Below are 14,876 nucleotides of genomic sequence, written 5' to 3' on the forward strand. Positions count from 1 at the left end.
GCGTCCTGGGGGCATCCTAATCAGATGCGCGAGCCAGATGCCCCAAAATTTTGTCCTAAAAAAGCCATTCTGGAGTCTTGTAACATTTATATTGTTGGACTTAACGACTTTCTGAACAACTTGGGTCTTGAAATAAAAGCCACGTCTCAAATACTTCACAGCACAAGACAACTAGGCAGGATAGTCCTTTGAGTCTACAAATAATTAGAGTTTTGCTGTCAGAAGAGGGGAATGGGGTTCAAAGTCACCCCGATCATCTTGGCATGTTTCAGGATGAAGAAATATTGATATTATAGAATACCCATATATTGTCCCAAGTCATTGTAAGAAAATACACATACTAATTGGAATTACAGTAAAGTCTCGTTATATCGATATTCAAGGGAGTCCGAAAAAATATCGATATAACCGGGACTATCGATATATCCGATCCTGCGCCGAACTGCATTAAACAAAAGCCGCCAAAAGAGGGCAGCCAAGCGCCATATAAGAAACGGAGCTGGCCATTAGCTCCCTTTTTTTTGGGTCAGAGATGTTCCCCCAATGTTGCCTCAAAATGGCACTTATAATTCTTTAATGATTGTAAACATGTATGCTTTAATCTTGAGAACTACAGTGTATTTGAAACATATTCATAACTGGATGTGTAACAAGAAAGCATATTATCCGAATCTGAAGCCATTGTTTGGATTCACAAGCAATGCAAGACGTCTTGGCGTGAAGTCATTTTTATTTGCATTTGAATAAAAAGTGACATCGGCTGTCCTTTAATACAAAGTATGGAATGTTAATAATTTTCAAAATCATCGCGCTTCAGCAGACAAAACAAGAAACATTGTTGCAAAAAACGATTGCATTCATATACAGTACAGTGGGCATGTACATAACACAACAGGGAAACTGCAACGCTTACATCTTACTGTATTATGTATACAATTTAAAAAAGTCATCAATCTTCTTCTGCTTCCCATTTTTACCTTTCAACACAAACACTTCAATCTCGTCTGCTACACACGGGCTAGCGTCTGAAAATGAAAATGGCTCTGCTACACGGGTGCTGGGCACGTAACCAAGTCACCTGACCAAGTCGACCAATGGCGAGACTGATGGCGTGACACGTAACCAAGACACGTGACCAAGTTGACCAATGGCGTGACCGATGGCGTGTCACGTGACAAAGTCACACGGCCAAGTCGACCAATAGCGCGACCGATGGCGGCTCATGTGACCAAGTCGACCAATGGCGCGACCGATGGCGGCTCACGTAACAAGACACGTGACCAAGTTGACCAATGGCGCGACGGATATATCGATATGAACAACAAAAATGGCCGGCGGGGGATGAAAAGGAGCACCGTAATAACCGGATTATCATAATAACCGGGTATCGTACTAAACGGTACTAATTATACATAAAAAGACTAGAAATGTGCAAGGGAAATGAAAATAGTATCGTAATAAGCGGTACTATCGATATAACCGATATCGATATAACGAGACTTTACTGTATTTAAATACTCTTATGCTGTTTTGATAGCCAATAAATGAGGTCATGCAGCATTAGAACAGCTGGGAACCACTGGAACATTTCCATGGCAGAAAGCAGAGAAGTCAAAATGTTCCCACCATAGTTTGTGACCGCTTCCATCCGGCTAACTTGTTGGATTACAGAGAAAACATTCACTGCCAAATATTCGTGTCTTTGTGCACTGTGGGAGAGGGAAAATATTCAGAAAGAAAGCACAACATGACGGTGTGGAAGGAATTCCACACAATATCAACATTCAGTTCAGGGACACTTTGGGGGGCGGAAAATGATTCGTCTCACCGCAGTTCTTTAGACCTCATGGTCAGCTCTGCAGATGCGCATGACATACCGTGTGTTTTACGGGATGATTATGTTCAGAAAAGAGCAAGAATTAAATACAGAGAATGAATTGTAGTGGGACAGTTGAGTCTGTTATTCCTATAAACTCTGTTGTTACACTCCAAGGTTCACCGGGAGAGAATGTATGCGATTACGTGATGATCTCGTTTTAACTTCACACATTATGCTATTTTTTTTTGGATGTGATACCTTATTCCCCAAAGGAAGAAAGAATACCTATGTGTGTGGGAGGATGAATATTATGAAGAAAACAGGAACTGGTCTCATGGCCTTCCCCTCCTGAGCAGTTTTCATTGAGTTACCTGTAAAGAAGAAAAAAAAAACATCTTGGTTGAGTTCCTCTGGTATTCTGCCTGTACTGCCTCCCGGAAAATCCCATTATTTTATTTATGGTTTTATTGTTCTGTGTATTGTGTTTGATTGTAAAGTGTCCTTGAGTGTTCTGAAAGGTGCTTTGAAATTAAATCTATTATTATTATTATTATTATTATTATTATTATTATTATTATTATTATTATTATTATTATTATTAATGTAGCCACAAGGGGGCACAAGCCAGTGTCTTATTGTGCCGGTCCCAAGCCCGGATAAATACAGAGGGTTGTGTCAGGAAGGGCATCCGACGTAAAAAATGTTGCCAAAACAATTATGCGAATCAAACCTCTGAATCCCATACCGGATCGGTCGAGGCCCGGGTTAACAACGGCCGCCATTGGTACTGTTGACCTTCAGGGTGCCAGTGGAAAATGGACTACTGTTGGTCGAAGAAAGAAAGGAGGGAGGTGTGCCCGGAGGAAAAGAGAGAAATGGAACGCCAAGAGTATAGAACTAAGAGTAGGAACTTTGAATGTAGGAACAATGACAGGTAAAGGTAGAGAGCTGGTTGACATGATGCAGAGAAGGAGGGTAGATAATCTGTGTGTCCAGGAGACCAGGTGGAAAGGGAGCAAGGCTAGAAGCTTAGGGTCAGGGTTTAAGTTGTTCTATCAGTTGGGGTACAGAGTTGGGGTTATCTTAAAAGAGGAGTTTGTTAGGAATGTCTTAGAAGTAAAAAGAGTATCAGATAGAATGATGAGTCTGAAGCTAGATTGAAGGCGTGATGTTTAATGTTGTTTGTGGGTATGCCCCACAAGTAGGATGTGAGCTGGCGGAGAATGAGAAATTTTGGTTGGACTTTGATGAAGTCATACAGAACATCCCGAGAAGTGAGAGGGTTGTAATTGGTGGAGACTTCAATGGACATGTTGGCGCAGGAAACAAAGATGATGAGGAGGTGATGGGCAGGTTTGGACTCCATATGAGGAACGCCGAAGGACAGATGGTGGTTGACTTTGCTAAGAGAATGCAAATGGCTATTGTGAATACTTTCCTTCAGAAGAGACAGGAACATAGAGTGACCTATAAGTGTGGAGGCAGAAGTACACAGGTAGACTACATTTTGTGTCAACGGTGCCATCTAAAGGAAATCAGTGACTGCAAAGTAGTGGTTGGTGAGAGTGTAGCCAGACAGCATAGGTTGGTGGCGTGTAGGATTACGCTGGCAGTGAGGAAGATGAAGAAACCAAAGGCTGAAGTGAGGACAAAATGGTGGAAGTTGAAAAAGGAAGAGTGTTGCATGACATTGAGGAAGGAGGTAAGACAAGCACTGGGTGGGCAAGAGGTCCTTCCAGATGACTGGCAAACTACAGCGAACATAATCAGAGACACGGGTCGGAAAGTACTTGGTGTATCGAGTGGAAGAAAGGTAGATAAGGAGACTTGGTGGTGGAACGGGGATGTGCAGAAGTGTATACAGAGAAAGAGGTTAGCAAAGAAGAAGTGGGACACTGAGAGGACAGACGAGAGTAGATAGCAGTACAAGGAGATGCAGCGCACGGTTAAAGTAAAGGTGGCAAAGGCCAAACAAGAGGCCTATGATGACTTGTATGCTCGGCTGGACAGCAAGGAAGATGAGACTGATCTTTACAGGTTGGCAAGACAGAGAGATAAAGATGGTAAGGACCTGCAGCAGGTTCGGGTGATTAAGGATAGAGATGGCAATGTATTAACAGGTGCCAGTAGTGTGATGGCAAGATGGAAAGAGTACTTTGAAGAATTGATGACTGAGGAAAATGAGAAGGAACAAAGAGTAGAAGACGTGACTGTTGTGGACCAAGACGTAGCAAGCATTAGCGAGGATGAAGTGAGGAGGGCGCTGAAGAGGATGAAGGAGGGAAAGGCACTCGGGCCTGATGATTTACCAATCGATGTATGGAAGTGTCTTGGAGAGGTGGCGGTGGTGTTCCTGACTGGGTTATTCAACAAGATCTTAGATGGTGAACAGATGCCTGAAGAATGGAGACGAAGTGTACTCGTGCCCATTTTTAAGAACAAATGAGATGTGCAGAGTTGTACTAACTACAGAGGAATAAAGTTGATGAGCCATACAATGAAACTCTGGGAAAGTGTAGTTGAAGCTAGACCAGGGGTGGGCAAACTTTTTGACTCGCGGGCCGCATTGGGTTCTAAAATTTGACAGAGGGGCCGGGCCAGGAGCATTTGGAGGGAGTGTTTGGGCCGGAAATACTAAACCTAAAGCATTAAAGGACAACCGACGCCTCCGGTCAAGTTATGTCCATAATTTATAAAATCACTTCAAATGACTTCGACTGAGCGTATTTTACAAAGATTCCACAGCATATAGCTATAATTTATGTTCTAAGACTTGCGCTGAATATTCACGAAGTCTTGTTTTCGAGTTGATGACGATCCCCATGTGACGTCACGTTTGGACCGCCCCTGACCGAGAAAGCGACACACAATGCATTTTGAGTACTTTGTTTGGTCTGAAAACTTCGTGTTGATCCGTGTTGATGGCGAAATTAGAAGGAAAACACATAAATAACGCCATGGTGAATCGTTGTGTGTTGCACCAAGACAACTATTTGATATTCGCTGACACAAATTCCCAGCTGACAAATCAGCCCATTTCCAACGGAGCTTGGGCGCAATCTTCTGCATTTTCTGGGTGCTACATTGCTGTCATTGACGGCTCGAATTGATATGGGAGGACTCCTTGAATAAGTTGCAAACATTTATGCTTTCCTCTTCAGAACTATTTGAATCATATTCATAACTGGATGAGTGACCTTGAGCGTCTTGAAAGGCGCTTACAAATGAAATGTATTATTATTATTAACAAGAATGGATGGATGGATGGATATGCCTTTATTAGTCTCACAGTGGAGAAATTTCCATTTCACAGCAGCAAAGTGAAGAAAATATCTTCTCCGAATCTGAAGCCATTGTTTTGATTCTCGAGCAAGGCAAGACGTCTTGGCGTGACGTCACGAACAAGGGGGTGGGACCTTCTGAAACTGGCCATTTCCGGATTCATTTTGAAGTCATTTTTATTGGTGTTTTTCATTTAACTAAAAATATCAGCCTGCCTGTTTTGGGTATTTTAGATGCTATAAAACGTTTTTCTGATGTCAGTGGGGAACACAAAAAAATGGTGCCGGTTGTCCTTTAATGTAGTTTTGTCTCAAGGAATATGGCGTTTACATACTATTTCGCAGATACTTGGAGGAGGAAATGGAAATACATTAAAATAACATATGCACTGTGATTCATCAAGATTGCGTCTGTTTTTAATAAGTTTTCATTGAAGGGGCAAAGTTAAAGAAATCAACATTTATCGAAAAATGGAATCACTTTCAACATTCAAAACATATTATTCCACAACGAAATATTCAAGCTCAATAATACCTACTTGTGTTAAATTCCGCCAAATCATAGATGGTTTGTCCTGACCGCGCGCTCAACAAACTCCTCTCAGACGCCCTCGCCTTCACGCGCAAACAATACACGTGTACCGTCGCCGAGCACACAGACATAGGCTACCAGCAGTGAAATTTGCATACTCGGCACGGCAGCCAATTAGAAGCCTGCTTCTTTCTTCCGGACTTTCGCAAGCGTTATAAAGTCGTGCAATTGCATATCATTTTCCAAAATAGATGCACAGAACCTCAGCCCAGAAGAAAGATTCAAAAGAAGCTAACAACATATGTGACGCTACAAAACGTAAATTTACATTAAACCGTGACTGTAAAGTGTACATGAGACTAATGAAAGGGGCTTAGTGGCTCGTAGGAAGCAATGCAAACGTTGCATTGTGCACCACAATGACAATCGACTACTGCAGCAAAATCTAGCCATGCACATTTACCGTAAATTAAGCAAGGTAGCATTTGTAGTAGGTACATTCATGATTAAAAAAAAACTATAAACTTGACAATACGTGACACTGTTTTTTAATGTGATTAGTTGTCTCATTGTGCTTCAAGTTGTGAAAAATGGGGCAGGCAACTTTTCAGTTATCTGCCCTGTTTTCTGCTAACTTTTTGTCATGAGTTTCAGACACTGTTTTTACTATAATTTGGGCAGGTTCGGCGGGCCGGATTAAAAAGCCTAACGGGCCGTAGTTTGCCCATGCCTGAGCTAGACTAAGAGCAGAAGTGAACATTTGTGAGCAGCAGTATGGCTTCATGCCAAAAAAAGAGTACGACTGATGCAGTGTTTGCTTTAAGAATGCTGATAGAGAAGTACAGAGAAGGTCAGAAGGAATTGCATTGTGTCTTTGTAGATCTGGAGAAAGCGTACGACAGGGTGCCCAGAGAAGAGCTGTGGCATTGCATGAGGAAGTCTGGAGGGACGGAAAAGTATGTCAGAGCGGTGCAAGACATGTATCATGACTATAGTTGTGAGGTGTGCTGTCGGTATGACTGATGAATTCAAGGTGGAGGTGGGACACCACCAGGGGTCAGCTCTGAGCCCCTTCTTGTTTGCTATGGTGATGGACAGGCTGACAGACGATGTTAGACAAGAATCTCCTTGGACCATGATGTTTGCAGATGACATTGTGATCTCTAGCGAGAAGTGGGAACATGTGGCGGAGAAACAAGGGATGTGGAGATATGCCCTGGAAAGGAGAGGAATGAAGATCAGTCGCAGCAAGACAGAATATATGTGTGTGAATGAGAGGGATCCAAGTGCAAGAGTGATGCTACAGGGAGAAGAGATAAAGAAGGTGGAGGATTTAAAGTACTTGGGGTCAACTGTCCAGAGCAATGGAGAGTGTGGAAAAGAGGTGAAGAAGCGTGTCCAGGCAGGCTGGAGTGGCTGGAGAAAAATGTCAGGTGTGATGTGTGATAGAAGGGTTTCAGCTAGGATGAAAGGAAAAGTGTATAAAACAGTGGTGAGACCAGCCATGATGTTTGGACTGGAGACAGTGCCATTGAAGAAAAGACAGGAAGCAGAGCTGGAGGTAGCAGAGCAGAAGATGTTGAGGTTTTCTTTGGGAGTGACCAGGTTGGATAGGATCAGGAATGAGTACATTAGAGGGACAACTCATATTAGAGGCTTTGGAGAGAAAGTCAGAGAGGCCAGACTGAGATGGTTTGGACATGTCCAGAGGAGAGAGAGTGACTATATCGGGAGAAGAATGCTGAGCCTTGAACTGCCAGGCAGGAGGCCGGGAGGAAGACCGAAGAGGAGGTTTATGGATGTAGTCAAAGAGGACATGAAGGTAGCTGGTGTGAGAGAAGAGGATGCACAAAACCGGGATAGATGGAGGACATTGATTCGCTGTGGCGACCCATGAAGGGAAAAGCCGAAAAAGAAGATTATTATTATTATTATTATTATTATTATTATTATTATTATTATCAGGTGCAGGACTCTTGTTGTGTCGGAGACTCATTCAAGTACCTCTTCAGGCAGGTTATTGCGGCACGTCTTGTTGGACAATAATGCTATTTGATTCATTCATTGTACTCTTAATCTCACCCCTATCCAGAATGCCCTCTCCTTTGCATTACAGACTATTATTGAGCACGGGACATCCAAGTACGAGTATTATTTGAACGTTTGTAAATGTGGCGTTTCCACGCTACTGTCCGTATTTGCATACCTCGCTGGCAGCCGTGGCCACGTGGGTAACATTTTTACCTGTCACCATGGGGACCTCGATTCAGAACTCCAAGGGGCGGAATGAATAAAAAACACCTGTCATCTTGACAAGAATTTGAGCGGATGCGGCAACAGACCATTCACCCCTAACATGACACGGGCACCCGGCTCGGCTGTCCATGTGCAAGACGTGGAGGCAAACTGCTCCCCACCTGCTCCAGTGTGTGTTACCGCTGTGCCCACGACTGTGATGGGTCAAATGCGGAGGTCAGACTTTGTGTCCATGTGTGGACATGGCAAATAAAGACATTTCTTCTCTTTGTGTCGCAGATCAATACAACTGCTTTTCGGGTCAAAAGGGGTTTGTGGAAAGCTAATGTTCTGGACATGACCTGCTTTTCATCCAAATGCAATTTCATGGGTATGTATTAAGAGACGAATAAAATATCTTGAGTCTGCCAGCAGACATGTTTGGAGCTATGACATCAATTTAATCCCCTAACGTCTCCTCGTTTTATTTGGGGTCAAAACAATTGCCAGTCCAATTTACATCACTGGCCTTGCAGTGGACCACGTAGAGTAGGGGGGTCAAAGTCATTTTTTGCCGCGGGCCACATTGTAGTTTTGGTTTCCTCTCGAGGGCCAGTTATGAATTTGGGGAAGAAATTAGAATGTTTAATCCCCTCCACATATTACATATAGAGCGCACAACAAAGTAATGAAGAACTCGTTTTCAAATCTGAAGTCAATAATAATTACTGTTATTGTGGTTTACATCCAAACATATGAAATTGTGGTTAGGATTTTAGCAAGCATCGTGGAATTTCACAAGTTTGATTTGCTATCGCAGGCTGAAAAAAATGAAGTGCCGGATTTGGCCCCCGGGCCTTGCCTTTGACACCTGCGACGTGAATTTCATGAGAAAAACAACACCCTCATCGAGTAACAATTTCAGGTAGAACTATTCACGATGTTTCGCTCGTCATCCGAAAAGCTTTGTCAGTGAATTAAAGTTGCATTGGTAACTCTGGCTCTATATAATGGAGGTGGTGGTGCCAGACCTCTGATCTGATAGGTCCCTGCTCTAAGGTTGGGGGATAAGCTCTTCGGATGAGGAGCGAAATATCCGACACCTTCAAAGAAGTACAGATGATGGCTGAAGAAACCTTTTCCTTGATAGACCACCCCTGTACGACTGAGAGCCTACATAGATATAATGTCATTATGTATTTTTTTTTCACGATCCAATTTTTAATTCCAAAATATGGCTTCTCCGCATTTGGGTCATGCGTCAGTTGTAGCTGAATCCATCTGATTTGAGGCGAGAGTAAAGCTCTTCACTCTCTGACATCAAAGGACAATTTAGTCTTCAATGAGCTTCACATGATTCTCCAAAAACAAACAAAAAATAATTTGGATACACTATGGTCAATCCTATATTTGGAAAATGTAATTTTTGCACTGTTTTTCTTCTTGGGTTTCATGCTACATATCCATCACGGGCTGTTTACGATTGTGGAGGTGTAGCACGCTCTATTGCCTTACAGCTATAATTACGAACACACTCTTATCTCTTTTAACGCATGCTTTGTTCACATTTATATTAGCCAAGCTCCCATGAAAGCCAAAGATAAATAGAAAATATTAAGACCTGGTTTAAAAATCATGGATTACGTGGGTTATTCAAAGTACCTCAGAGAGGCCTTCTTTTGTGAGGAGCTTTATACGGGATTGGTAAGAGTGGGGGTGTTTTTTCTTGATGTGTCATTTTTTTTTTTTGGTTCTTTGGTTTTTTTCACTGTTGGAGTCCAGTCTTTAAGTCTTTGTTCTACTACACATAATGGCCTCTGCTGTCACAAGGCTGTCTGATGCCATTAATTTGACTCTCCCCCAATGTTCTCCGGGACTTCGTTCTATACACCAAACTCTGCTTTTGAATGTGTCACATTTCTCTCTGTCCCTCTCTCCATCTTTTCCAAAAGCGCCACGGCACTGCTGGCGAGTCTTTTCAGGAAAACCATGCAAAGTAGAAGGAAGACAAAGGGTTTAAAAACATGCAAGAGGGACAAGGTAATTCCATGAATTATACAGTGCAGCCCAGATTGCTCCATGAAGAAAAGCCTTCCTAAAAAGGAAAACAAAATGGAACAGAAAAAAAGAAGAACCAAAGAGGGGTTTGGCGCGCCCGAGCCAGTCACCTTACGTTCCTACACTCTTTGAGCACATAAGAGAGATCATGAAAGCCACACAGGGTGGATGGTAGAATGAGGGTATACAGTATGTTGTTTTGTATACACATACATGCTGAGGCCCGGGAGATATAGCCATCCCCGGTTGCCACTGCTGTTTTCAATAAAGCGACAGAATGACAGGGATGGCCTCTCCATATCAAGCAGCCCAGAGAGAGCTAAGATGGCATTGATGTCTCTCTCGGTTCTATTGGCAAATCCATACATAGATCTGGCTTTCAGGAGTGCGGTGGGGAAGGGGGTGGGGGTGTCAGCAGCTACTTTGACTGGGGTAAAATGTTTAAATGCAGAGAGAAGGACCCAGGATTTTTGAAGAGAAAAAAGACAATTTTGTCAGGAGCCATGTTAGTGTAACGACACTGTTCAACCATATTTTGTCTCTTAATCGTCTTAATCACACATGTGTTTGGTTTAGAGATGATAAAAGAAATCAAAGGACACTAAGTGGCTCTCTGCTCTATCCCACTAAACATCACATCAACAGGCCCAATGGACACAACAAGTGGGCTCTGGTGAAAGGTGATGTAGGGAGGAAGGAACACGTTTGATGTTGCAGTGAGTGGTGTAGTTTGCTTTCTGGCAGCTGCGTGATGATGTAAGATGGATATTGTAGGAGGGGACATATTTACATTTTTCTTTTTCATTTATCATCTATAATTTTGTTTTTTAATTACAAGTCTTTGGGCTGCATTTGATCTTTTAGTGATTACTAAGCCATTGTGAAGATATATGTGGATACCAGGTTCAGTTGTGGATGTGCAGTTGCTAGATTGGAAAACACTTCCGACTGTACGTTCATTCCTCCCTACCAGTTCTGAAAATCGAATGCAATCAGGCTCGGTTTGTCAGATAGCATTTTAAGAGGTTCACTTTTAATAAACAAGGCTTCAAACGGGTTGGGTAGGCCAATTTGACCACTCCACACCCTCAAGTAGGGCTGACAATATGTCATTCTCACAGCTGACAATATGTCGTTCTCACAAGCAGGGGGGGATAATTTGATTCTGGCACACATATAGGGTCTAACCGGCATAATAAAGATGTTTTCAAAAGGTTGCACCCTCTTCCTAACTTAACATGAGTCACCTTATTACTGAGGAGCTGGTCGGGGCTACAGCGGTTCTTTGACCAGTACTCAGTATAATCTTCTACTAGAACCTGTCAAAATTCACCCCGTCAGGGATCAGTACACCTACTCAAACCCAATGACAAACAAACTCCTTTCTTCTGTTCTCCGCATGGTTCCTTTTCTCAAATTGATTTGTTGTTGTCCATTGATGATAGATTTCTACACTTTGTCTTTTCACGCTTTATTTCCTATATATGATATCTGTCCATGTTAAGCGCTTTGTTGCAGATTCAGCTTTTGTTAAAGCGCAATATAAATCAATATGAATTGTATTGTATTGTATTGTATTGTATTGTATTGTATTGTATTGTATTGCATTGTATTGTATCGTGCAGCACTCCACCGACATAGTGATTGAATCCTCTCGAACAGATGTGTCAGATTTGATTTTTTTTTACATTCATAAAAATTTAAAATGGTTCAAGTCAACCAATTGGAGCACAGACACATCAACAGTTTGTATGGTGTGCAAAGCTCAACTCAATGGATGAGCATTTTACAATTTTGCTTATACTGTAAGCGACTACAGGCTCAATTTTCAAGTTTCCAACAAATTTCTTTTGCTATTGGATTGGTTTCAGTTTTTCTGTACGCTATGGGAAGGAAGTTGAATTTTCCCAGTCAATCGACACCACGTCATTGACATCAAATCATGGTGGTCGAAGCACAAATCCGTGTATGGCTTTGTCTGACGATGCGGATACAAAAGTAAAAACAAAGCCCAGAGTGGCGGGGTGGGGCAGTACTCTTGCCATTTTCTTGGAAGTACTTGGAGTACTTAGCACTGAGCGCAAATTACAAGCTGGCCGTTTGACCTATCCAATTATCGCAGAAAAAAAGGGTAGCCAGTGGTCTAGTGGCTAGACCAGACATGGGCAAACTACGGCCCGCGGGCCACATAGTTAGGCCTTTTAATCCAGCCTGCCGAACTTGTATAATAGTAAAACTTGTATAATAGTAAAAACAGTGTCTGAAACAGTGTCTGAAACTCATGACAAAAAGTTAGCGAACAACAGGTCCGAAAACTCTGAAAAGTTGCCTGCCCCATTTTTCACAACTTGAAACACAATAAGACGACTAATCACATAAAAAAAAAAAAAACATTGTCACAAAGCATAATGTTTTTTTCAATTAAGGATTTACCTACCTACCACAAATGCTACCCAGTTTAATTTACAGTAAATGTCCATGGCTGTAGATTGTGCTGCAGTAGTCATTTGTCATCATGGTGCACAATGCAATGTTTGCATTCCTCGCTACAAGCCACTAAGCCCCTTCCATAACTCTCATGTAAACTTTACAGTCACGGTTTAATGTAAATTTACGTTTTGTAGTGTCACATATGTTGTTAGCTTCTTTTGAATCTTTCTTCTGGGCTGAGGTTCTGTGCATCTATTTTGGAAAATGATATGCAAATGCACAACCTTATAACTCTTGCGAATGTCCGGAAGAAAGAAGGAGGCTTCTGATCGGCTGCCGTGCCGAGTATGCAAATTTCGACTGAGGTTGCCTATGTCTGTGTGCTTGGCGACGGTACACGTGTACTGTTTGCGCGTGAAGGCGAGGGCGTCCATGGAGAGTTTGTAGAGCGCGCGGTCAAGATAATCCATCCATGATTTTGCGGAATTTAACACAAGTAGGTATTATTGAGCTTGAATATTTCGTTGTGTAATATGTTTTGAATGTTGAAAGTGATTCCATTTTTCAATAAATGTTGATTTCTTGAACTTTGCGCCTACGATTGAAACTTATTAAAAACAGACGCAATCTTAATACATCACAGTGCAAACAATGGCTTCAGATACAGATAAGATGCTTTCTTGTTACTCATCCAGTTTTGAATATGATTCAAATAGTTCTGAAGAGGAAAGCATAAATGTTTGCAATTGATTAAAGTAGTCCTCCCATATCAATTCGAGCCGTCAATGACAGCAATGTGGCACTCAGAAAATGCAGAAGATGGCGCTCAAGCTCTGTTGGAAATGGGCTGATTTGTCAGCTGGGAATTTGTGTCAGCGAATATCAAATAGTTGTCTTGGTGCAACACAACGATTCACCATCGCGTTATTTATGTGTTTTCCTTCTAATTTTGCCATCAACACAGATCAACACGAAGTTTTCAGACCAAACAAAGTACCGCAAAATGCATTGTGTGTCGCTTTCTCGGTCAGGGGAGGTCAAAACGTGACATCACATGGGGATCGTCATCAACTCGAAAACAAGACTTCATGAATATTCAGCGCGAGTCTTAAAACGTAAACTATAGCTATATCAGAATCAGAATCAGAATCATCTTTATTGCCAAGTATGTAGAACACACAAGGAATTTGTTTCCGGTAGAACACGCTGCACTAGTATCGTCGTCAAAAAAACTGCTAAGTGGCACTATACAGTTCCATTTTGGCTACTGTTGAAAGAGTTCAAAGAGTTAATGGCTTGGGGGAAGAAGCTGTTTAAATGTCTGCTGGATTTGGTGCGCATGGATCGGTAGCGCCTGCCTGAGGGGAGTATATGCCGTGGAATCTTTGTAAAATACGCTCAGTCGAAGTAATTTGAAGTGATTTTACAAATTATGGACATAACTTGTCCGGAGGCGTCGGTTGTCCTTTAATGCTTTAGGTTTAGTATTTCCGGCCCAAACACTCCCTCCAAATGCTCCTGGCCCGGCCCCTCTGTCAAATTTTAGAACCCATTGCGGCCCGCGAGTCAAAAAGTTTGCCCATCCCCTGGGCGAGACTCTAACCCAGTTCTGTTCTTCCTGTGTGGAGTTCTACCCGGTTTTGCCCCATATCCGGTTTCCTCACGCATTCCAAAAACATGCATGGCAGGCTGATTGAACCCTCTAAATTGTCCCAAAGTGTGAGTGCAGATTGTTGTTTGTTTCTTTGTGCCCTGCGATTGGCTGGCAACCGGTTCAGGGTGTCACCCGCCGATGGTCCGAAGACAGCGAGGAAAAGCCCCCGTGACCGTAATGAGGTTCAAGCAGATAGGAAAGTGGATGGATAGTGGAAGGACAGACACAGATATACATAAACACACACACACACACACACGCACGCACACACACACACACACACACACACACACACACACACACACACACACACACACACGCACACACACACACGCACGCACACGCACACGCACACGCACACACACACACACACACACACACACGCACACACACACACACACACACACACACACACACACACACAAACACACATTCATACATAGATTTGTATGTTTAATCTATGGAAAATATCTCTTGTCTTTTAATTACATATTGACGAACAACCTGTGCAGATCGGAACTAAATGACAATGTTTTAATTCACATCACATCTCCTGTCATCGGAGCTCTGCGCTGACGCTCCTTCCTTCTTACCGCGGGCTCCTCAAGCCATGTATCCATCCAGCCGCAAACTGTCCAACAGCACCGACCTATGCGCTGAACAAAGCAGGGCTGTGAAGATGCTGCCCATTACAGGCTCAAAAAAAGCACAATCGCCCCAGAGCTGTCCAGCGATGACAGTCAAATGGCACCGACTTTCCTCACAATCAAAAACAGTACTAGCATATTCAAGCTGCCGAAAAGGCGCAACTGCTCAGCACAGTCTCCTCCATGATGAATGTCGTGGCCAAAAATGCTGAAAAACAAT

This window comes from Hippocampus bargibanti, linkage group LG01, assembly GCF_051943395.1.
Source record: "Hippocampus bargibanti isolate YZ-2025 linkage group LG01, ASM5194339v1, whole genome shotgun sequence".
NCBI classification, from domain to species: domain Eukaryota; kingdom Metazoa; phylum Chordata; class Actinopteri; order Syngnathiformes; family Syngnathidae; genus Hippocampus; species Hippocampus bargibanti.